Source organism: Macaca nemestrina, chromosome 8 (genome assembly GCF_043159975.1).
Source record: "Macaca nemestrina isolate mMacNem1 chromosome 8, mMacNem.hap1, whole genome shotgun sequence".
In the NCBI taxonomy this organism is placed as follows: domain Eukaryota; kingdom Metazoa; phylum Chordata; class Mammalia; order Primates; family Cercopithecidae; genus Macaca; species Macaca nemestrina.
In genome coordinates, this window is record NC_092132.1 from 144,384,456 (window position 1) to 144,408,529 (window position 24,074).

Here is a 24,074-nt window from a genome sequence, read left to right on the forward strand (position 1 = left end):
TATGTAAATGACATTTTTGGTAAAAGATTAGCAAACATTTCAGAAATGAGGCAACAGTTTTTTTCATATCCTCATCATAACTTTTAACTGCCAAACCTCAGGACCTGGTTCCTTTCCAGGCTCCGCTGTCTTCATATAGCTGTGAGTGTTTTTGGTACGCCGACACATCTCTGTATCTGGGCCAGTAAACCTTTTTTTTTTTGGTGTAGGGCCAAGCCTACAGTGCATATGTCCTTATTGTTCATCTGTTGTAACTTTTTCCACAAAAAGTGTTTGAAATTTAGATTGTGGACGTTCCAGTCTCCACTCCTGAGTCTTGACAGGTTGCTGAAAGCCCTGAATGGACCCAGAAATGGGCAGTGTTATCTCTTCAGTGGGTTTCAGTGGCTGTAAACTTGAAACTTAAGGATTTAGTATTGTTCTGAATTCACCTCCACTGCAACTTGCATCGTGTTTAACAACTCCTCCCTTGTCCACATTGCCTCCATCTATGACTGTTGTTATTTGTACCCTGACTCTCAAAAGTTGCGTGACAAAAGCATCACCTTTTGACTTCAGAAGTCCTGTTTCTTTAGTGCCTTTAGATCAGCCTAGTGTCAGGTGTGTACCATTACCAAATACTTGTGGTGTTAAGGATTACCATCTTAGCATTCATCCTACCATTTTTATATTCTTAAGGACAATTCCACCCTTTTACAAACTGTGGCCAAGTTTTCCACCTTGCGAGAAGGAGTCAAACCTTCAAACTTTTTCAATGTTTTATTTATCCCAGGCTACCTAAAATGGATCAAAACATGAATAGGCCTACCTGGGTGAGTGGTGAAAACTGAACCTGCCCTGGACTGCCTCATTTGCAGCCTTCTCTGTTCAGGTTAGGGGGCGCCTGGGCAGCGCTGGCTGGCTGGTAGGGCACACGGCAATGTGTGTGCCCTATATGTGGAGATGGTCTCATTCTGCTTCAGTGCCTGACCACCAAGCAATACTCTTGAGAACTTGGGACTGAGAGACAAGGGGAATTCATTCTTGTTGAACTGTATTGGTATTGTTCAAAATAGGCTGCAGGTAGAAGGCTCATAATTAAAACCTCAGAGTACCTTCCATTTTGTTAAGATGTGGGTTCCTTACAGTCAGAACTGATCTTATTTCCGGTGAATTATTATAATTATTGTAAAAGTCCAATATGGTTTGATTCTGTGTCCTCACCTAAATCTCATTTCGAGTTATAATTCCCACGTGTTGGAGGAGGGGCCTGGTGGGAGATGATTGAAACATGGGGAGTGGACTTTCCCCTTGCTGTTCTCGTGAAAGTGAATGAGTTCTCACGAGATCTGATTATTTAAAAGTGTGTAGCTTCGCCCTTTGCGCACTCTTTCTTTCTTCTGCTGCCCTGTGTGAAGATGTGCCAGCTTCCCCTTCTGCCATGATTGTAAGTTTCCTGAGGCCTCCCTGGCCATGCTTTCTGTACAGCCTGTGAAACTGTGAGCCAATTAAACCTCTTTTCTTTGTAAGTAACCCTGTCTCAGATAGTTCTTTATGGCAGTGTGAGAATGGACTAACACAAAGCCCAACTTTTATGTAGAACTTGTTTTTGCATATTGGAAACATTACTAATCTGTGTTTGGGAATGAATCTTACCTTCTTATAGAGTATCAACTTTTATGTAGAACTTGTTTTTGCATATTGGAAACATTACTAATCTGTGTTTGGGAATGAATCTTACCTTCTTATAGAGTATCAGTGGGATTAGGTGTTTGGGATTTGGAGCTATTGTTTAAAATGACTTTGACAAGTTCGATTCTATCTTGGCTTTCTTTTGTTTACATTCTTAGAGTTCATTGTATTTTTTTGGTACAGTGCTTTTTTGGGCACTAACAGATGTTAAAAACAGATGTAGAGCACCAACAGAAGGTATCCTCTTTTAAGAACTTTAAATAGAAAAAAACAGTAGAACAATGTATTAATCCAAAAGGTGGCTCTTTGAAAAAAAATTGAACTACACCAATAACATTTATAAACAATGAGCTAGTCTCAAGAAAAAGAAGAAAGTACAAATATACAAAATAAGACTTGAGGAGATCGTAAAAACGGATAATTTGAAGAATAATAGGAGACTACCTGAACTCTTTGAAAATAAATTTTAAAACTTTGATGAAAGTGATAATTTTTAGGAAAATATAATTAATCCTGATTGACCCCAGAACAGGTAGAAAATTTAAGGTTGATTTTATAGAAGAAATAAAGCTATTAAAGAGTTACCTCCTCCCAAAGCATTATGTCCAGTTTCACCAATAGTATCTACCGAATATTTAAAGAGCAGATAATTCCAGAGTAGGAATAAATGGCTATTTCCTTAACATGATAACGCATCTATTTCAACCCAAAAGCCCACTTTAGGCTTAGTGAAGAAACATTGAAATTTGCACTGTTGTTCAGGCCAAGACGAGGAGTGAGCACAGCCTAGTACCTTTTACCAGGTGTGCACTGTTAGCAGACTTTTTGGTGTTATTAGTTTTAATCCTGCCTTTAAAAATAAATCCTACCTTTTTTGTATTAAGGAAACTTCCACCTTTTTATTAAGTGTGATCTAGTCATTGATTTATACTTTGTAAGGAGGTAAGATTCAAACCTTTAAACTTTTTATTGTTTTATTTCTCCCAGGTTACCTAAATTGGATTATAACATGAACTGGCCTACTTTGAGTGATTGGTTATTATTTTACATTGTAGGTACAGCCAATGTGGTCAGACAAAGCAATTCAAGAAGTACAAAAAAGGAAAAAAGATCAGAAGTTCTTAAATACATAAGGGAATGTAGCATTTGATAAAGGTGGTATCTCAAGTCAGTGGGGAAAAGGGGAAATATTCAATAAATGATGTTGGGACAACTGGGTAGCCATATGGGAAAAAAGGTTGGATCTCTACACTGTAAGCCAGGATAAATTTTAATGTTTGATGGAATAAATTCCAGATACATAATAGCTCACACTTGTTAAGTGTCTTATATACCAGGCACTGTAGTAATTTACTGATTACATTTAATCCTCACAGTAACCCAAAGAAGTGGTAACTATTATCACCACTTATGGATGTGGAAACTGAGACCCATAGATGTCAGGCAGTTTAAACAACGTACATTGCTAATAAGTAGTGGAGCTGGGGTATGAACCTAGTCAGTTTGGCTATAGAGTTTCTGGCCTTAACTCCTATACTCTTTTTGCATTTAGATAATTGTAAAAAATGAAACAAAGTATGAGAATAGAATGTTTTTATAATCCGGGTGTGAGGAAAGCCATGACCTAACCATGACTTGAAAATCAGAAAACGTAAAAGACTGATAAATTAGATCATATCACAGTAAAATCTTCTGCATGGCAAAAATCACCATGAGCAAAGCCAAAAGACAAGCTATGGTAAGTAGTTGCAATTCATATCATAGATGAAGGACCAATCAGTTATATAAGAAGCTTCTAGAAATAAGAAAAACACCAACATCTATTAGAAAGATAGACATTAGGTTATGAACAGACCGTTTACAGAAAAGTACAATTGACTCTTAAGCATATAAAAAGATGCTCAGCTTCACTTATGAGAATGCAAATACCATTTTCATTTTTCAGATTGGCAAAAATCCAGAACTTTGACGATGCACTGTGTTGGTAAATTTTTAAGGAAAAAGACACTCTTATACATTGCTGGCAAGAGTATAAAATTGGCTCAACTCTTATGGAAGGCAGTTTGGTTGTATCTATGAAATTTAAATGCATATACCTTTTGACCCAGGAATTCAATTTCTGGGAATTTATCTTCTGAACGTAACTTCCATGCATGCCAAATGATGACTGTACCAGGTTATTCACTGCAGCTTTGTTTGCAATAGCACAGGACTGGAAACAACCCAGATGCCTATCAATAGTGGCTAGTTAAATAAATTATGTTTCATTGTCACAATGGATATGCAGCTGTGAAAAATGTGGAACATCTGTATGAATGGGTGTGGAGGGATTGCCAAGATGTAGCGTTAAGTGAAAAAAGCAAGGTCTGAACAGTGTATATATCGAGTATTCTAATTTTTCCGTGAACAGAAGGGAAAATAGTATGTATAGAGAAACTTTGAAAGGATAGCTAAGAAATTAATAGTTGGGGAGGGGGCTGTGTAATGAGATGAGAATCGATGGAAGCATAGACTTTTTACTTAATGCTTCTTTTGTAACTTGCTTCTTGTAATGTGACTGCATTTGTGAATTAAATAAGTCCACTTGGAAGATGATCTGTCTTGCTGTTTTTAGTCTAATTGACCACCTTTCTGTCATCTTTTGTCATACTTATTTCAAGTTTTTTTTTTTTTTCAATTTTGCTCTCTTTTTCTTGTCAAGTACATCTTTTTTCTCCAACTTGCTTTTGTAATCAAAATCTACATTTTGGCGTGATTTAAAAATCTAAATTTAGAGAGTGAAATCGGAATAAGTTAATCCAAGTCATTTTACATTTTCATAAATATTCATTTATATTGAAGCATCAATTGTGGTGGCATCATTTATACAAAGAACAGATCTTTGGGGACAAATTCCTTCCACTATTATGTAGAAAGCATTATGTGTATTTCTTTTATTGTGAGTGATTTTATTGTACATTGATTTTTAAAAGAAAATGATAGAAAACAGTTTTCCTTTTAGAAAAGTTTTCCCCAATGTGTGATTAATTTCTAAATTGTAGGATGCAGAACTGTTATTTCCCTTCTTTGCATCCTGCCCAGAGCTCTTTGATTTTACAACCTGTTCCAGAACGTTTTGTGTTTCCCTGAAGTCCCTGGGATGAGGCTATTCAGTACCTCCCACAATGTGATCCTTACCTACTTTCCCAGTCTTTTTCTCCACTGTGTCCCCATAGAACCCCATCTCCTGCCTAATGTGTTTTACTGTTCTGCCTCTGTATTGCTCACACGACCATACCCATAGTGTGGATTGCACACTCGGATCTTTTTACTTATTCATTAATTAAATGTCTATTAAAGGTCTGCTTAGGAAAGGCCTGTGTTGCCCACATATCCTTATCATCAAGGAAGCATCCTTGAAATTTTCCCCGCCCTAATTCCATTTCTTCTGGAAATCCATCCCTTTTCTCTCCAACCTAAGTGATCCCTTTCTTACCTACTGGACAAATAGCTATGTACTACTTTATGAATCCTTTCTATGGCATCTTGCATTGCTAATTAGATGTTTTATTGCACAGAACTTGCACAATCTGTCTCACCTCCCCACGTGGTGAGCTCACAGCACTTCCCCAAGAGTGCTGCCCACACCAGGCAGTCAATAGTGGTTTATGGACATTGGGAAGAATATAGTTAATGCCTGAGAACAAAGACCAGAAATGTGGTCTTTTCATGTGACCATGATGTTACAGAGAAGTTAACAGAGCTGCCCCGTTGTCCATGGGGCATGTTCTGAGTTCTTCCAGTAGTGGTGATGGAATTTTGCTGATTTCTCTGAACTTTTCCCTGAGTTATTTTTGTGACCCCTCATCTTTAAATCTGAGTGGAGACTTGTTAGGCATCTGCAGCAGCGGTGGGGAAAAGGTCATCAAGCTCAGTGCAGTCCACGTGGGGCCTTGGCCTGCGACCCTCAGGCTCAGGAGTCACTGTGAGCCCCTGCCTTGGGTGGCGGAGGGAGGAGAGGAGGACAGCTGACCCAAGGAGTGGGAGGCTGGTTGGGTGAGGAGACATCAGCCTGGGTCATGGGTCTCATGAGTGTGAGTGGCTGCCAGGCCCTCAGCAAGGACCAGAGTGGAGGCCTCTTTGCTAAGCTTGGTGTGGCTCCTGTATGGGTCCCAGCAGCCTGCCTGCCATTGATCACCCCTTACTCCTTGGCAGATGGCCAGGCCCCTTCCCATGCAGCAGCAGCTGGCTGGCCCTGCCCTCCTGTGCTAGCTGACATCGCCAACCCTCTGGGGATGTATGGAAGACTGAATTCTGCAAGAGATGCTTTCAGGGTGTTAGTGCATGATGAATGAAAGTTGTGGATCTTCTGCATGCTGCTCTTATCTTTCTCACATCATAAACTCCAAGTTTGAGAGCATCACAATATTCATCGATATGTGTAGCACTACACAGTGAACTGAGGGCAGGAATTGACTTGTTCTTTGTCCTGGAACACAGTAAGCTGATGATAAATACTTGTTGGAAGACTGTAGCATATAACCTGTTGAGTTCTTTGGGAGGCCAGGGTTCCTCTGAGCAGTATCATGCCAACAGACACACGCATGTTATGTATTATGGCACGTAATCGGTAAGTCCGTAAGTGTTTGAGTAATGGGGAGGAGCACAGTGCATTGAAGGATACAGGAAGCGTCCAGGTTTGGGGGCTCAAGCCTGCCATTTGTGGTTTATGTTATTGGTTTTTCCTATCACATCAGAAAACTTTATTTACTAGATGGAATTTCTGCAGCCAGATGAAAATGTAGGTGATAGGAGTGGATCGTGTTAGCTAAGTCAGATTTCTAATGAGGCCCTGAGTTGTCATCAGGTAGCAGTTTCACCATTTCCACTGGTGTCTGTCTCCTTACCACATTTTAAGCTAAAAGAGGTAAGAGGTCAGGAGGGTAAGAGTCTGGCCATGGCTTTGCTTTCTTCTCTTGCTTCCAACTACCCTTGTCTGAAATCTGCATTTCACCTTGGGAAAGTTCCGCCTTTCTGTTTCCAAATACTTATGAGATGCTGTAACCCTGAACTCAGATCTAAAACCAGACTTACCATTTGCTTCCAAAAGATTGACTGACTGCATATTTTAATTTCCCAACCTCTCTCAATGGCACTGCTCTCCTCTCAAATCCCAGAAGCCGCAGTCAGGGTCATCTTTGAGCCTTACCTCTGCATTTGAGTTGTCCTTCCTCCCATGAGTCCTGATGACTTCTTTTCTTCATTGGTCTCTGATCTGTCTTCACTCTCCCCTGCCTGAGCTGTTCAGAGCATTATCAACATCTACCTAAAATTTGAATTTCATTCTCTCACTGCTTAGGGAACAGCAGCGATTCTGACCTGTCCAATGACACTCTTCAGTGCTGGACACTTTCTGTAATTTGCTGCTGGCCTCAGTGTTCCAGATCTCCACTTCCACCCTGAGGCTGGCTCCTGCTCTGAGCTCCTTCCTCCCAGGTTGCTGTGGTCTGAATGCATAGCCCCTACTGAATTCACGTTAGAATCCTCACCTGCCAGGTGATGGGATTAGGAAGTGGGGACTTTGGGAGGTGAATAGTCATGAGGGTGGAACCTGCATGAATGGGATTAGTGCCCTTATAAAAGAGACCCCAGAGAACTAGCTAGTCTCTTCGGCCATGTGAGGACACTGTGAGAAGGCACTGTCCGTGAACCAGAATTTGGGCTCTCACCAGACACCGAACCTGCCAGCGCTTTGATCTTGGACTTGCAGTCTCCAGTGCTGTGAGAAAGAAGTTTTTATTGTTGATAAGCTGCCAGGTGATGATAAATTGTTACAGCAGCCTGATGGACTGCGGCACAGGATGTTTTCTGTTTTTCTTGCAGCCTTGTCTAGAACATCTTGGGACTTTCAAGGCTAAATTTGGCTTCTTCCACTTCTCTGCCGCCCCTTGGGGCTGTTTCAGCTTAGATTGCTCTTAGAGTTGGAGCTGGAACTAGAGCTTTGGGACTCTGTTTTGTGCTTTCATTTCAGTGTCTCTCCTCGGGGAGATGGAGGTAGAATCCCTTTGGTGCTTGGTGATAGTCATTTTCCCCCCTATGTTTTCTGAACTCCTAGCCTGGTTATAGAAGCTGCTGGCATGATCAGAGTTCTCAGCTTCCAGCTGCTTTCTCCTGAATATCCTATCAAAATGCTCTCCCCATTCAGTGAGATACTCAATGACTTTGACTCATAATGCCAAATGCTTGATTTTTTCCTTCACCAAAGATCTGCGTGTCCTCTGGGTCAGCTGGTACCTCTTCTGTAAGCTGGGCCTCTTATGAAAGGGGACATAGACTATTGCCCAATGTTTAAAAAAAAAAAAAGGTATGGTTACTTGTGTTTCTGTAGGAATTTTGTATCCTTTCATGGAGGTGCATCTAGAGTGTTTCTCAGCAGGATATATTTCTGATCCACTAACTTGTTGAACAAGTGTATTAAATTTGCATCCTAATACAGCAAAGGCTAGTAGTAATGAAACTGGAAGAAATGTGACAATATATTTAGATGATTATATTATAATTACATTAAAGTATAAAATTTAGGAACATCGGATGTCTTCCCAGAGCATGTTTATAAAATGAATTCTTTCGAAGATGTTACCATAGGAAAGTAATATCAGTGTTGAATTTTCCTTTAAAAAGTTTTCATATTTTACCTTTGATTTAAAAAAATTTTTGCCATTAGGTATTTTATACTTTGCGTAGGTCAAAAGTCATGTGCAAAATTAAAAAGCATTGTTCAGATGAGGCCACAAATTATTCTTTGGCCTGCTGAAAATATCTGATATTTTAACAGATTGTACCCAAAAGAGAAGAGTCATGAAAATGAAATACTTTGAGGGAATTCATAGCTTTCCAGCTGGGGAAAATGAGACCTGAAGTAAAAAATTTTGAATGCACTGTTGTTAGCAGATGAAAAGAAAACCGCGTAAGAATTTGTAGAGTGGAATAGCTGGCTGCCACAGAGCCCCCGAGAAAGCATTGCATTGCTGAGAACTCCATTGCCTTACCTCTTTCGGAGAGGCAGTTTATAAAGAGCCACCTCATCTACCAGTGAGCCCTCTGCAGGGACTTCTGCTGGTCCCTGGGGTGTCTGGCTTACCATTCAGCATTCCTTGCACCCTGAGATGTGTGCATCAGCATGAAGGAGTTCTCAGAGCCCCAGGGTGTCTGAGTGGTCCTGATAACAGGACGCTCAGGCAGTCTGTCCCTGACCAGCCAACCCATTTGACCCTCCTTACTTAGGAATTGCTAGCATTTATTTTCTTTACTACTCATTTGGTATGCAGTCATATTATTTGAAGACTTCATATATTGTCTTTTTATCGTTTAAGTTTATAATGGTGATTAATGTATTTCTGTTTTCTCTATAATGGCATTGCAAATTTAATGAGAGCTTATTTACTTATGTGGATCCCTCCCACACCTATGCATGTCTGTTACATGATAACCATTAAATGAACTAAAGAATGATTGCGCTTATGCTCTGTGGTATTGTATTTGGAAGCTGTGTGTTCAATAAAACTCTTTTAGTATAATTCAGGCCAATAGGTATTAATATTAATGAATCTCAATAAAAGGAAGCTATGTTTTTACCTTCTAGCACAAACCATTCATCTTCAGAAATTTTGTTACGATTGTGTGTGTGCATGTCCAATGGCTGACTTTCCAAGCAGTTATTAGAAGAGATCTGAGCTTTTAGCTTCTGCATTACGATTCGTGTTCAATATTTATGGAAGAGCAGTCTTTCTACAAATATGTAAAAATATTGGTGAGTGAAGGAAATGGCTCCCAGTATGACAGAAGAAAATATCCTAGAGAGATCCACAGTTATCTGCAGTTTCCCCAAGGTTGTGTTTACATAAAAAAGACATTGTTTTATGTTCTAGCATCAAGAGATGATTTTATGATCTAACAGGTTCCACGAAGAACTCTCGTAAGGTGGTTCTCAGTCCTGGCATAACTGCTTCGGAGATCCCAGAGCAATATTAGTCTCTAGATTTATTGGTTTTGCTGCATTCTGTTAGCATCATTCATATTTTTCTCCCAAGGGTACCACTTTCCTCTCTTTTCCTAATACCAAGATATGGACACTCATTTATGCCGTGGAGTGTGATGCTGGGAAATGAAGGCTTGCTTATTACCTCTCTCCACAGGACCTTTCGTGACCATACGTCGATGTCTGCCGCCTCAGTATAAATAGGCACATTCAGAAATGTGTTCTCTAGTGAAGGACATGTTGGCTTGGTGGAAAGCTCAGGGACTTCGCGTTTGGACTGTGAGTCGGAGCTGCACGTCATGTGCTTACTGGCTGTGTGACCTTGGATAAATTTGCCTCAGTTTTCTCATTTGTAAAACAGACAGTGGCTATTTCTGGGAATAGATGAGATAATAGGGAAAGAGCCTAGAATGGTACCTGGCTCCTGCCAGATGCACAGAATGTTTGTTTTGCAGTGTGATGGGTCCAGTAGGGACACTTAGGGGACAGTGTACTGTCATGCTGTTGCCCTGTTTTGTAAGAGTGACTGATGGCTACGTGACATCACCACACTTCCTGCGAGAGCTGCGGTGTATGGCAGGCAGCTAAGCTGTAGGCGCACATGGCCTTTAGCTCCACCTGAGCTCCAGCCTTCCTTTTCGGAGGACTGGCCTCTGGGTCCACCTGTGAAGCAGGAAGGTTGATTATTACTTAAACCCACAGTCCTGTAACCTCTTGGGAAAAGATTCTCTCAAAATGACTCTTGATGGTCAACATGGGTATGCATTTATGCACCTTCCATTCCCATCGCTTCCTGCAGGCAGTGTTGTTCCTGATTGCCCCAGTCTAGTCTATCACAAGGGAATTGCTTTGCGGGGCAGTGAGCTCGCTTTTGGCAGAAGAAAGAGTCAAACAGAGGCTGGGAGGTTCCCTTACACACAGTGGTGGCTGGCTCTGGAGTGCCTCCCAGCTCTGGGTTCTACTTTCCTAGTCTCCTGCCTTTCCGCAAGTGTCTCCACCCAGCTCCCACAGAGTGGGTAGCATCAGGAGAAGGAAGGGCAGGGATGGGTGTTGTGGGATCTCAACATTTAAGAGCAGACGATGGGGGGCGAGGGAAGAGCATACACTGGGGCCGGGTAGGGGGAGGGAGTGGGTAGCATCAGGAGAAGGAAGGGCAGGGATGGGTGTTGTGGGATCTCAACATTTAAGAGCAGACGATGGGGGGCGAGGGAAGAGCATACACTGGGGCCGGGTAGGGGGAGGGAGAACAGTAGAAGAAGAAAAGCTAATGCCTACTGGGCTTCATCCGTAGGTGATGCGTTGATGGGTAAATGTGTGCCGTGGTTTGCTGCACCTATGCAATAAACCTGCACATTCTGTACATGTACGTCAGAACTTAAAAAAAGAGCAGAGGACAAGGAGCCTCCAAGTTCATGTGGAAAAAGTAGTTAGAGAAGCAAAGAGTACTCAGGAAACCAAGAGAAATGAGAACATCAGGAAGAAACGGATGGTTGGCCACAGTCATTGCATTTGGCAACCAAAAGCTTTTGCCAGCAGTGATGGGCGAAGACAGGGAGGGCAGGAGCCAGGCACCACGGCCAGGGGGGAAGCGTGGAGACCTGCAGGTCCTGGCTTCTCTTTCAACAGCTTGGCTGGAAATAAGGTAGCAGGTTCAAAAGGGGTAGGGTTTTTAAAGGTGGGAGAGACTCAAAAATGTGTGTATTCTAAAGGGGGAAGATAGGGGAAGATGTTGAAGAAAATCTAAATTTTGTACTACTGTTTGTCATTTTATACACGACGACTTTTTGACTACCTGTCTCCCTTTTTTTTTTTTTTTTTTTTTTTTGTAGAGACAGGGTCTCACCATGTTGCCCAAGCTCGTCTTCAACTGTTGAGATCAAGTGATCCTCCCTCCTCAGTCTCCCTGAGTGCTGGGATTACAGCCATGAGCCACCTGGATTGGCCCCTTTTGTTTTTTTATTCATAGTTATTTTTCTGCTCTTTCTCTTCTCAGCCTCCCTCACTCCTCCCTCCTTCGCTTGCTTTCTGAGGCTTCTGACAACTCATGTATTAATGAATTTATTACAGTCCCGTCCTTCTGGAGGCCCTCAGTGCCGCGTGGAATCTGGACCTAGCGACTTCTTATTGTCCATTTAGGAGACTCTTGGTGTCCATTGGTCCAATTGACTCATCCCCGGCCGTGTGTTAGCCCTCTATAATTCTCTACGTTGTTGCTACAGCATTTATATGCGTCAAGATGTATCTCACAGCATCTTATTCACCCTAATATTAGTGACAATATTCACTAATATTTTCACTTCTGTGCTTAATTTCTTGAAGGTTTTGGGATTTAAGCCCAACCAATTTCTGTGGAGAGCAGTAGCATAGGAAATTAAACACACAAAATAAAAGTTTGGTTTAGAACTGCTATAAAGCCACATTGGGAAAACGTAGTCACTGTTTTCCAGTAAGTACACAGTCGGGTGTTTTGGATGGGGAGAGGTGAGTACTGTAAAGCTGTCTCTACAATTTTGAAATTTCCTTTTCTGCTCGCTCTTTCCCTTCTCTTCCTCCTCCTCACCCTCTTCCTCCTTCCCTCCTCCTCACCCTCCTCCTCCTCACCCTCCTCCTCCTTCCCTCCTCCTCCTCACCCTCCTCCTCCTTCCCTCCTCCTCCTCACCCTCCTCCTCACCCTCCTCCTCACCCTCCTCCTCCTCACCCTCCTCCTCCTCACCCTCCTCCTCCTCACCCTCCTCCTCCTCACCCTCCTCCTCCTCACCCTCCTCCTTCCCTCCTCCTCCTCACCCTCCTCCTCCTCTCCCTCCTCCTCCTCTCCCTCCTCCTCCTCTCCCTCCTCCTCCTCTCCCTCCTCCTCCTTCCCTCCTCCTCCTTCCCTCCTCCTCCTTCCCTCCTCCTCCTTCCCTCCTCCTCCTCACCCTCCTCCTCCTCACCCTCCTCCTCACCCTCCTCCTCCTCACCCTCCTCCTCCTCACCCTCCTCCTCCTCACCCTCCTCCTCCTTCCCTCCTCAGCCAGTTTGCTATCCAGTGTAATACCCATGGTGGAGACCAGGATGGAAGCTGAAACGTGAGAGGTGTGTGTGGACGGTTGGTGTGGGCGTATGTTCACATTCATAGGTGAGCCTGGTGTGATGGAGGTGGGTCCTGTAGGCTCACTGGGGACCCTCGGCCCAGCCCCCTTCACATGGCTCCTGTGGTGCTGGACTGGCCACTGAGACTGCCCTCAGGCACCAGTGACGCCTGGGGTGGGTCATCTGACCCTGTCCGGACAGCATCTCCTTCCTGCAGCTTGTGTGCCTGTTTTCCAGAGATGGGAGCTATAAACTGTGAAGCTCTAGGGCTGGCAGCCGCCATGGTGCTGCACCCTGGAGAAGACCTGCTTCCAGCAGGAGAGGTTGAGGCCCATGGGAGGAGGCAGAAATGGTAGCTGGTCCCGCTGCCTCCAGGCTCCTGAGCTCTCACCACGCTCCTGCCCTTCCCGTGGCTTCACTCTTCAGCATTGCCTTGGATTCTTTGACCAAAAACAACCAGTCCATCGCCCTGTTCTCTTTACCTCTCTTTCCTGAAGCCACTCCAAGTTGGAATTTTTTCACCTGCAAGTGATTGAACATAGATGTCTTTCTTATCCTTAACAAGGTTTGTCTCGAATGGAAGATAAATGAGGATCACATTTGGAGCCAGTGGTCCCTTGCTAGCTTTTCACACGAGCCACGCTTAGAAGCTGTGCTAGCGCCGCAGGCATGCTGGACGTTCGTGTTGTTCCAGTGCTCACTGCCGTGTCCTGAGACTCTGCCACTGGCAGGATCCTACCTGTGAGGTTCTGGGGACTGCTTCCCCATCCCGCAGAGTTTAGCGTTGCCCCCAGGCTCACAGGTTTCAAGAACCAGGTGAGAGAGAGCACCTGGCTCGGCATATGATCTGGTACTTTTAAAATTTTTTTAGGCAGGGTCTCACTCTGTGGCCCAGGCTGGAGTGCAGTGGCATGATCTTGGCTCACTGTAGCCTCAACCTCCTGGGCTTAGGTGATCCTCCCATCTCAGCCTCCCAAGTAGCTGGGACTAACAGGCATATGCCACCATGCCTGGCTAGGTGTTTTTTGTAGAGACAGGGTCTCGCAATGTTTTTTTTTTCTTTTTTTTTTTTTTGGGACGGAGTCTTGGTCTGTCACCCAGGCTGGAGTGCAGTGGCGCGATCTCGGCTCACTGCAAGCTCCGCCTCCCGGGTTTACGCCATTCTCCTGCCTCAGCCTCCGAGTAGCTGGGACTACAGGCGCCCGCCACCACGCCCGGCTAGTTTTTTGTATTTTTAGTAGAGACGGGGTTTCACCATGTTAGCCAGGATGGTCTCGATCTCCTGACTTCGTGATCCACCCGCCTCGGCCTCCCAAAGTGCTGGGATTACAGGCTTGAGCCACCGCGCCCGGCCTGGCAATGTTGCCCAGGCTTGTCTCAAACTCATGGGCCCAAGCAGTCTGCCTGCCTAGGCCTCCCAAAGTGCTGGGCTTACAGGTGTGAGCCACCACATTCGACCATGTTTTTTCTAGAAAAATAAAGCTCTTTAATTACAGGAACATCACAGCTTACTGCCTTTCTCACTAGCAGCCATAACGTGAGCTCCTGGTAGAAATGAATAGCTCCCTTATGAAACCTGACTGTTCTTAAGTGTCACATCATAAAGCTTTGGATCTCCTTCCTTCCCCACAGCGTTCCTCCCTGCACAATTTAAGGAAAACCTTTCTTAGTCCTTCATATTTCGTGCTTGGGTGCTAAGCTTTACAGGGCTCTTGGCTATCCAGCCATGCCCATGAGCCACAAAGTGTTTCCCCCTCAGCTGGGCTTGTTGTTTCATCAGAGCCAAGGTGAGAAGCCACTGTGGCCCCACAGAAGGATCACTGAGAGTGGGCTCAGGAATTCTGGGTTTTGGCTTGCTGTTAATTTGCTGTGCAGCTTTGAGCAATTTACCTAACTTCTCTGGTCACAAAGTCGCTTACTTATGAAAAGTGCTTGAAAGCAAAGTTCCTGGAGGCTCTTCTTTCCTCCTGACCTGTGGTGATTTTAAGTGCTTTCTTGTGTTATGCTTAGCACTTTCTCTCTTCCTGTCAGAATTAATCTCCTTTCCTCAGAAGCTGATGAATTGAAACTCTAAGCCACACATCTTTCTTGCATGATCTCACTTGCTTCTTTCCCCCCTCTTTTTCTGTTTTTCCCCTTAAGGCAAAGGCAGAGAAAGAAGATGGAGGCCTAGCAGCCTGGTTGCTAATACAGTTATGACATTCTTCTTCTCAGTCTAGGGGAAGTTACTCTGGCAATTATGAATCCATATCCCTGCCTCGGAACTAACTTTATCCCCCCTTATTATTGTTTCATTTCAATGGGATGACTTCTTGCAGATTTTTTTTTTAAGTCTTTTTTTTTTTCCCCCTGAAGTTTCTTACAGAGACCAACCCCGTTTTCTCTGAATATTTGAAAGTATAGTTGAAACTCAGGCAGTTTGGAAGCAGAACCATGCTGTGATTTCCTCCAGGAGCCGAGGTTCTTTGCACATGGACTACACACGGGCCTTGTGCTTTGTGGACTGTCAGTTCTGTGCCAGCCTGCAGCTGTCTCTTTTTATTTTGTTGTGTTTTTTAGAGAAGTTCTCACTCTGGAGTGGAGGCTAGAGTGCAGTCGTGCAATCCCAGCTTACTGCAGCCTTGAACTCCTTGGCTCAAGCAATCCTCCCACCTCAGCCTCCCGAGTGGCTGGGACTGCAGGCTTGCATTACCATGCCTGGCTAATTTATTTATTTATTTATTTATTTTTTAAATTTCTAGTAGAGATGAGGTCTTGCTATGCTGCCCAGGCTAGTCTTGTGGTTCTGGATTCAAGCCATCCTCCTGCCTCGGCCTCCCAAAGTGCTGGGATTATAGGTGTGAGCCACTGTGCCTGGCCTTGGCAGCTTCATCTTCAGTGTGAAATTTATTTACAGCTTTTCTTCCTAAAGACTAGTCTTTCCTAATTACTATGTGCAGGGTCTTCCATACTGCTGAAGGCTGTTGAGCAAGGCATAGTCCAGATAAACTGTCTTGACAGAGAAGTAGCAAATGGGAAACAGGCTGAGGTTGGATGCTGGGGAGATGCCTGGGCAGGATGTCACCACATGGATTAAAATGGAGGTGGGGCAGGGCAGGGCCAGAGGCTAAGCCAGCACAGCAAGGGGTAGCAGGCCTGTCTGGGCTGCACACAAGGTTCAGTTGGAGGGCCGTCCACAGCAACAGCAGGAAGGGGTTGATCAGGAGGCGTCATATAAGAACTAGGCAGACAGGGCAGTGGATGATTCCACGTGGAGGGGCCTGCTCTGAGGCTGCTGGTGCTCCTTAGGTGGTCTAAACCTGGCATCCTGTAGCTGACTTCCGTAACTCACTTGGCATTTGGGCCTCATGCTCCTTGGCTTAGTCCCTAGTTCCTTGCCATGGGAACGTGAAGCTCTCCTTAACATTTCTCTAAATTCTGGAGTGTGTGTGTGTCTAGGGGTGTTTGTGTTCTCACGATTACCTCTGCCTCAAGGTTCGGGCATCCCCAGATGCGCTCTCCTTTTCACACTGAATTGACTCCTTTATTTTTATTTATTTATTTATTTATTTTGAGATGGAGTCTTACTCTGTCATCCAGGCTGGAGTGCAGTGGGCATGATCTCGGCTCACTGTAATCTCCGCCTCCCGGGTTCAAGCAGTTCTCCTGTCTTGGTCTCCCAAGTAGGTGGACTTACAGGCACCCACCACAACTCCTGACAAATCTTTGTATTTTTAGTAGAGATAGGGTTTTAGCATACTGGCCAGGCTGGTCTCAAACTCCTGACCTCAGGTGATCTGCCCGCCTCGGCCTCCCAAAGTGCTGGGAGCTGGGATTATAAGCATGAGCCACTGCACCTGGCCAACATAAAGGAAATTGAGGGGTACCCAGATTTGAACTGGGGACCTCTTGATCTGCAGTCAAATGTTCTACCACTGAACTCTACCCTCTCTGCTGACTTCTGTCTAATTTTCTATCAAAACCTCACCCATGGCTTTGGTGGCTGATGCCTGCATCTCAGCACTGTGAGGGCCAAGGCAAGAGGATTGCTTGAAGCCCAGAGTTTGAGACTAGACTGGACAACAAAGTGAGACCCCCAACTGTACAAAAATATATAAAAAAATTTTCCTGGGTGTGGTGGTGTGCACCTGTAGTCCCAGCTACTTAGGAGGCTGAGGCAGGAAGATTGCTTGAGCACAGGAGGTCAAGACTGAGTGAGCTGTGATGGTGCCACTGCATTCCAGCCTGGATGATGGTGCGAAACCCTGCTGCTAAAAAAACCAAAAAGCCAAACAAAACAAAGCAAACCCAGCAAAACCTGACCCATAGCACAGGTGAGAATGTCCTAGATTTTCCTGAAGACTGGAAAGAGTGATGGGGGAGGGGCCACACCACACACACCACAGAAGGGTGGCTGGGGGGCCTCTAACCCTGGTTACTCCTGCTGCCAAGATGGCCTCATTCACAGCTTCTTCCTGCTTGAGGGCGAAGCTGCCCACCTTGCTTCTCAGCCCTCCTTTCGCCCTCCTAGGAAAATGTATGTCATCTTTTCTCCCACAAAACAGATGGAGCACTTCTATTTGGCGTGGGTTCTCACTAACATCCGTGCGCTAAGGGTCTCGTCTTTTACTGCCAAATCTTACCAAGTTGTTTTCTCAAGCAAAGATGGGACTTTATAAACACTGACCTGGGATTAAATTGTGTCACCTTGGAGCTTGAACCGCATGTCGAACCAAATAGGCAAGAGGAGGTGGTGACGGGGCTTGAGGGATCCCTCTCTGTGATCTCCATTCTGGCATGCTGTGACCCCCTTTGCCCATCACACGGCTGCGTTTTATTCCACCTGCTCCTCCTGTGAAGGGGACTGTGTTCACTCCATCACCTTATCCCTGGAGCACCGACCAAAGTGCCGTGAACAGAGTAGGAATTCAATCAATATTTACCGAACGACTAGATGTGCTCAGCACGGTGCTAATGGATGATTAGAAAAGTTAATAATCTCAGCTCTTAAGGAGTTTGTAGTCTAGTCAGGAAGCCAAAAATAACACAGATGAGAATAATTAAGCCTCCAAGCTGATGGCACTGACTGGGGGTACATTTATCAAGAATTTGGAAGCACGTAACCATACTTACATTCTTTGTTGCATACATAACATTTAAATTGTGACTCCTATCCAACTTATCACTCATTCAGATACGTTTCTTTTTCTGTGTTAAAAACAAAAATATAAAGCCATATTTCCAGAGATTTTTAAAGGGCCCAAAAGATGAATTCGATCTTAACATCAGCAAATGACAATGTAGTTTTAACAAGTTACTTTGAATCAGTCAAATCTAAAACTCACTTTAGATTTGTTTTCTGGCTAATATTCTAATTGAGAGACATTTCCATGGAGGTATTAGGATAAAATACTGTTTTTAGATATGTGACATTTCCCTGTATTTTAGAAATCTCTTGGGTATCTTAAGAGAAATTTAATCCATCCGATTTTGATCCAAATATAATTTACTCACAATGATGGAGAAATATTTGATATCCAGAGAAATCTATTGATGCACTTAAAGCTTTTCTCTGGGGAAATAAGAAATCACATTTTTTTTTCCAGGGTGAATCAGAAACCTACAATGTCTAATTTTTCTGCTTATTTAACAAAACCTGAGTTAAGTATCAAATTGGGCAGTTCCAGATCAGTTGTTTTTGAGTTTTTGAGTCTTTTAAACTATGCAAAGGAAATTTTCTTCAAAGAGGTTTTCTTTTTTTCTTATTCTGACAGTTTCATCTGCTATCCTGTTTTTTCTCCAAACAATGATTTTTGAAGATTTAAGGTAATAACACAATTTTGATGTCTGTGAATTAATGGTGTCTGTATTCACAATGTTTCAGACCTGTCAGAGCTTGGAAATAGCATTTAAATGTATTGCTTAATTTTAATTTTAAAATACTTTCTCTGAGAATTAGATCCCAGTCCTAAGTGATTACTTTGAATTTCAAAGAGGGGATTTAGGCCAAGGTACAGCTAAATTTTGTGCTCTTGAAAGACCTGAAATCCATTTACAAATAAAATTGAAGTCTTCGTATCAGTATTACGTTTGGAAGTGAAACGTGCAAGGACTTGGGCAGTGTTACATCGTAAGAGGCTGTTGGGTGCCATCGGGAGTCGAGGCAGGGCCTGGCATTTCAGCGACCCTGCTGCTCTGGATGTTGGTTATGGAGTACCCTCCGACTTCTCCCTGTGACTTGTCCACGCTTCCAAGTTCTGACTTCTGGCCTCCTAAGGATGGTGGTGTTCTAGCTCTTCTCTTTCACAGTAGGTTTTGCATTTCTGACCTGGGCCTTAGCCTCGTTCTTTAAGGTTTGCCTTCTGGCCAGAGCCCTGGGTAGGGGCCCTGCTCCTGCTCTGCAGCCCTCTGCTGCCTGTACCTAACAGCAGTGACCCCTGCCCGGCTCCACTGGCTCATGGGATCTGATGCCTGGATTATTGCAATAGTCTTCTGGTCTCTTCTTTTAGTTCATCAAATAGATCTTAATCATGTAAACCTTCCTAAATATTATTTCACATGAGGATTGGCTCAATTGTAGTGGGTAGGTATACAAACTGGAGACAGACTACCTGGGTTTAGTCCCAACCCTGAAATTTGTTACTCTATGACCTTGAACAAGTTGCATGACCTTGGTCAAGCTAGTTAAGGTCTCTGTGCCTTAATTTTTCCTAGGCTGAAACATGGGGTTGATGATAGCCTGATGAGATAGGTATTATTACTGTGAAGATTAAATGACACAAAGAAGTGTTTAGAACAGTGTGTGGCTATAGTAAGTGCTAAATAAAATTAGTTATTACATGTATTGCCTTATCCTTTTAGAATTTGCTGTTTTAGAATTTTAGAATGTTTTTAATCTTCAATACTCGCTATCTTTTTTAATAGAAGTAGGTCTCAAGTTTAGAGATAGCTATAGGCTTTGTGAATTCAGTAACATTCTTTTATTTAAAAATTTATTTTTGCAAATGATGCTGGTTCTCCTTTATATTTAATATAAAATTTCCTTTAAAAATCTAGGTAAAAAGTGAGTTTAAAACATATCAAGTAAATCATAAATTAATTGTACTGTAGTTTTAAATATGGCAAAAATCATGAACACAGTGCTCAAAGGCCTGAAGTTTGAGGAAAATCTGTGAGGAGTGGATGCTTCGGGCCTCTGGCGGCTCTTAGCTGGCCTGGGGCTCTTTCTGCCCTCTGTGGGCCTCTGTTTTAGCCAGACAGCCCCCTGATCACTGCCACGCCCTGAGCATTCCTGCCTTTGGGCTTTTTCTTGAGAATATCCACCCTGTTCCTCGTTTCTGATTTCCACTCATTCTCATGGCTCTGTTTGAGAGGAACATCATCTGTAAGGCCTCCCCAGTGCCTGGCTCCAGGACCCCCTTCTTCCTCCACACTTTCTTGTGCTGTTGTATGTGTCTGGCAGTCATTTCTTGGCACATGATATCTAATAATTTCCATGGATCTGTCCTGTTTCTGCAACTGGAAGAAGATGAGCAGAAGCTTTTTTAGGTGGGGCAGTATTTTAGTTATCTCAATATCCCATTGAAGGCCCGATACAGTACCTTATCTCAATATCCCACTGAAGGCCCGATACAGTACCTTTCCATTCCAAAATCTGTCCATGAGAAATGAAAATGTGATACAGTACCTTGGATGCTTTCTATGTTAATATTTTCTGTTCTGTGTCCATATTGAGGTATCATTTATGTACCACAAAAGTCACCTCTTCTAAAGTAGTGGAGTTTCTTTTTAACAAGTTTGTACACTTGTGAAACCATCAATGCTGTCCAGTTTTAGAACACTGCCATCACCCCCACAAGTTCTCTCCTGCCTCTTTGCAGTCAGTCTGCGCTCCTGCCTCCAGCTAACAATTGATCTGCTTTCTGTCTCTATAGTTCTCTTTTTAAAAAGAAATTTCATAGAAAGGAATCATCCAACATGTAGTCTTTTCTATCTGGACTTTTCTACCTAGCATAGTGTTCTTGTGGTTCTTCCGTGTTGTTGCACTTACTAGTAATTGTTTCATTTTATTCCTTAGTGGCAATAGACCATGCTGCTGGGCATTCGGATTGTTTCCAGTTTTGAGGTATGATGAATAATTATTCTATGAAGGTACAGGTCTTTTTGTGAACACATTTTCATTTCTCATGGACAGATTTTGGAATGGAAATGACTGGTTCCTGTGATCAGTGTAACTTTTTAAGAAACTGCTAAACTGTTTACCATTTTGTATTCCCACTGGCAGCGTATGAGGATTCGTTTCTGTACGTACTTGCCACACTTGGTATTGTCTATCTTTATCCTAATAGCCTTTCTAGCGGGTGATGAGGCATGAACTGAGGATGACTCTTGGGTTTTTAGGTTGAGCAGTTGGATGTTGGTGCTACCATTTAATGGAAGGTTGAAAGAGGAATGAAGCTTTTTGAGAAAAAACCAAGAATTCTGGTTTGCCCAAATTGAGTTTGAGATGCCAATTAGCCTTTCAAGAAGTACTTTTAAGTAGAAAGTTGGATGTATGAGGGCACCTATGTTAATTTCAGCTTTGTGAATTCATTCAATAATGAAACCTGGGATGGTTGCTTTACATTTTTGTACCCTAGATATGAATCTGATGGTCTGGACAAGTCACACAATTTCGGATGTCAGTTTCCTCATCCATAGAGTAATACCTATTTTCCTCCAAAGCTTAGGTGAGGAGTGAATGAGTTAAAAAGTGCATCTTACTGTGGTGGTTATTCTTAATACATGATTTCACCTTTCATTTATTTCACTTTTATGTCCGTTGTGGCTTCTAACCTCATATTTCACACATAACAGGTACTCAGTAAATACTGACTTAATGAATCAATGAATGCGAGTCATGACTATATACTGGTGGAGAAGGAAGGAGGGGGAGGGAAAAGAGAGGAGAGGTGAGGTGAAGAGAGTTGGGCCAGTGAGAGGAGAGAGAGAGAGAGAATGGATATAATTTGGATTGGCCTTAGGAAGGAGGGCCCTCAGAATTCCACACTGGAGCTTTGTGGAAAGGAAGTTTATCTTCTATGGCACCAGGGAGGCAACATGGAGGACATGATTTTGGGAGCTGTTTCAGTGATAAGACTTGTCACGTGTAAAGCATGGTTGTGTTTGCAAAGTGTCTTATCTTCCTACTAGACTTTAAGCGTCTTGAGGGTTGGAACCTTTCTGATGTGCCTCTGTGTTTCCCAGAGCCTTACTAATTTCAGCATACTATGAATACAATAAATACCTATGAAATGAGTATGTTTTTAAAACTTCTTTCTTTAAGTGAAATGATATGCATTTGGTCGGTTGGTGGATGACTCATGAACAGGTTGTTTCCTTCCTGTGTCCCTGGGAGAGCGTGTCTGTGCTTCTGCCACAGCTCATGCATGGCCTGTATTTATAATTATTTGTTTGTACGTCTGTCTGTCCTGAGCTGCATGATGGCGGGGGCTCCACATCCCTTGGCTCATGCCCCGCAAGTAGTGGTTGTTCAGACAGTGCTGGAGAGAGTTGTTGGAGTGAATGGATGTGTCTAACACTTAAGGAATAGCAGGGAAAGGAGACCAGATCTGTGCTCTTTGGGGTTTCAGATTGTAGCTCTAAGGATCTAAACTTCCAGAGGGAAAGAAAGTAGGGAAATGGTCCGTAACTCAGTTGTCTTCCATTTTCTGTCCTGTGGGCGAGGTAGGTCTGTTCTCGATATGGTTGGCGGAGTGGCTGCCTGTTCCAGTCTTCAGTCTCAGATGACAATATTAGCTTACGTTGTAAATATTCTGAGAGTGCCATACCCTCGAGGTTTCTTGTTAGGTTATTTTGTTAGGGAGTGTTTTCTGAGATTGGCTTAAAGCAAAGGATTTTAAACTTTTTCTAAGAGAGACATGTTTGATTTATTTTAATTTTCATGGGTTCTGCAAATGCTGGAGACTTTCTGACAAAAGCTCTGGTAAACCTCATACATATAAATCACAGAAAGGGAGGAATTAGGTAGGTGCAAAAGTAATTGCAGTTTTTGCCATTACTTTTAATGGCAAATACTTCAGTTAATGCAGGGGTGATCTAGAACCTCACCTGCTTATCATTTCTTTGTCCACTGTCAAAGCCCTGAAGCATCTGGGGGACTTTAGGGCTCCCTGGAAGGAAGTTTGAAAAACCCCAGGTGTAGAGGAAGTCTGTTCATTTTGACTTCCTGTTTCTTCTGCCACTCGCAAGAGACTTCTGTTAAGTCTGTAGAAAGACTTCCCTGAGCTACCGTTTGTAACCACCAACTATGGGAACCCTAGTTCACTGGTGGTGGGGATGTATTTTGGTACAGCCATTATGGAAAACAGGATGAAGGTTCCTAAAGAAGTTAAAAATAGGACTTCCATATGACCCAGTAATTCCTCTTCTGGGAATATACCTAAAGGAGATGAAATCATTGCCTCATAAAGATGTCTGCCCTCCATTGTGTGCTGCAGCATTATTGACAATAGCCGAGATGTGGAAACAAATGTCTACCAAGGGAGGAGTTGGCCAGGCATGGTGGCTCACACCTGTAATCCCAGCACTTCTGGAGGCTGAAGTGGGCAGATCACTTGAGGTCAGGAGTTTGAGACCAGCCCAGCCAACATGGTGAAACCTCATCTCTACTAAACATATAAAAATTAGCTGAATGTGGTGGCTGCAAGCCTGCAGTCCCAGCTACTCTAGAGGCTGAGGCAGGAGAATTGCTTGAACCTGGGAGGATGAGGTTGCAGTGAGCTGAGATCACACCACTGTGCTCCAGCCTGGGCAACAGAGTGAGACTTCATCTCAAAAAAAAAGTCTATCAAGGGAAGAATAAGGACCATGTGGTATATGTATACAATGGCGTATTAGCCTTAAGAAAGAAGATCTTGCCATTTGCCACAGCACGGACGGACCTAAAGGATGTTACACTAAGTGACATAAGCCACAGAGAAATATTACATAATCTCACTTACATGAAATATTTTTAAAAAGATCTCAAATATTAATACACAGAGAATAAAGCAGCAGTTTCCATGGGTTGCAGGTAGGGAGAGGAATTGGGGAGATGTAGATCAAAGGATTAAAAAAGCAGATATGTTGGACAAATGACAGATCTAATGTACAACATGAGGACTAAAGTTATTAAAATTGTATTAGGGATTTTTGTTAAATAAGTAAATTGTAGCTGCTTTTGCCACACACATACACAGTAACTCTGAGATGATGGATTTGTTAGTCTGCTTCACTGTAGTAACCATTTTACTGTCTATATGTATCCCATAACATCACGTTGTAAAACTCAAATATA

General features: G+C 43.3%; 1 protein-coding gene across 2 annotated transcripts in view; it reads left to right on the forward strand.

Annotated features, from left to right (window-relative positions):
• LOC105491161 (methionine sulfoxide reductase A) overlaps positions 1 to 24,074 on the forward strand; it is a 412,862-nt gene that overhangs the window by 2,062 nt on the left and 386,726 nt on the right. The window lies entirely within an intron of this gene.